This window comes from Belonocnema kinseyi, chromosome 6 (assembly GCF_010883055.1).
Source record: "Belonocnema kinseyi isolate 2016_QV_RU_SX_M_011 chromosome 6, B_treatae_v1, whole genome shotgun sequence".
NCBI lineage: Eukaryota > Metazoa > Arthropoda > Insecta > Hymenoptera > Cynipidae > Belonocnema > Belonocnema kinseyi.
This window is the reverse complement of record NC_046662.1, coordinates 114027078-114029048: the sequence shown is the minus strand read 5'-3', so window position 1 is coordinate 114029048 and position 1971 is coordinate 114027078.

Genomic DNA, 1971 nt, shown 5'->3' with positions numbered 1-1971 from the left:
CATCCATCCATCCATCCATCCATCCATCCATCCATCCATCCATCCATCCATCCATCCATCATGCACATGTTCAAAAACAGTAAGAGGGGAGATGTGACGTCCCGTCACCTTTCCCAAAAATACTCCGATCAATAACTACGCCCAATGCGAATCGTGCCTCACTCAAATAGAAGTTAATGTGAAGCGCATGAATTGGTTTAGGCACGATAATGGGCAGCGCATTTATTACTTCAATAGTCGCCAATTAAGGGTGGCGTTTTACTATGTAAACCCCTAAAAAATCGCGAGTCAGCCAGTCTTCCGTTTATCCGCCGTAGGCTCTGCCTAAATGAGTCACTCTTTTCCATTCATCCGCCGTAGGCTCTGCCTAAATTAGTCTCTTCTGTTCATCCGCCGTAGGCACTGTCCACTTTTTCTGTCATTCGTGACCTTGTGTTTAATAAAAATTCTGTCTTTTTGTAATCCAGTCGTTATCCAGTCTGTCTTTGTTAATTTAGTATAAAGGAAGAATCTCCTTAGAATATTTATACCTGGTGTAGTTTCGTGTCGGTAATTTGTGCCATTTTGATTACGTGAGTTTGGTTTTGTGTAGTGGTCCCTTATTCCATCAAGTGAATCCCACTAAATTTACGAAAATATTCTGACACCTTCCTTCGGTGCGAGAAGGAAACACCGCATCCATTCCTGCCAATTCTCTGACGAGGCTTCCCGCTCAGTGGGACGGACCAAGGAAACTTTAACAAGAAACCGGTAGGACAACGACCAAAATCCAAGGAATTGCTGGCGAGGCTTCCCACTCAACCTCCCACAAGTTGATTGAGCAACGGGTTTGTCAACCAACTTAATCCAAGGAATCGCTAGAGAAACTAAGGAAAAGCTGCAGACCTCTAACTACCCTCAGCAATAGATTTTGAAACTTGGACAAAACTCGGTGAGTTCAAGGAAAATTCATTAATTGTCCACCCCTTTATCTTTACTTTAAAACCAAATGATTCAACTCCTAATTTTCCTTTCAAGCTCCCCTTTTCAGTGGAGTAATTGTACTCTCTCTCTCTTCCTCTCAATGCAACAACTAAACTCGTGTAATTCAAAAAGATAAATAAATATGTAATTCATTCAATTTTTATTCAATCTATTAAATTACTAAACCTCTCTCTTTCTCAGTTTTCCTCAACTGCCTGTTTCGGGAAAATATAAGCAATCAATTAACATTGTCTGCTCCGATGAACGTCGAACAAAAAACGAGGATTTATTGAGGATAATTAGGTAAGTGGCGTAAATTTAATATTTACCCAGACGTCACAAGTGCGTGTCATTGCTCTAGCGTTTAAATGAAATAATTCTCAATGACAGATGTGTTGAACTTTCATTTTAAGCACTTAAAATTCAAAACTGTTCCACTGTCAATATGTTTATATACCCTGTTTATTTAATTTGTTCGTAAAATTAACAGATGTTAATTCATAACTACATTTGTTGAATATAATTTGAGCAAGATCAGATGAAAAAACGATCTATTTTTGCTTGAGGACGCAAAAAATATGCATTTGTTTATATAATTTTTTCTTTAAATAACAAGTGTTAATGCATAACTAAATTTGCTAAATATAATTTAAGCAAGATCAGATGAAAAAACGATTAATTTTTGCTTGACAACGCCGAAAATATGCATTTGTTTACATAATTTGTTTTTAAAATTAACAAATGTTAGTGCATGACTAAATTTGTTGAAAAAAGTAATATCTTGTAGCAAATGTAATCATGGCGGCATCTAATAGAAAAAATGTTAAGTTTTCAATTGACTGAAATTGTGTTATAATTAGAGAAATTTATTCATGAAGGAATGCTCTCTTTCCCTATCCCTATCCGTATCCCTATCCCCATCCCCATCTCCATCTCCATCTCCATCTCCATCTCCATCTCCATCTCCATCTCCATCTCCATCTCCATCTCCATCTCCATCTCCATCTC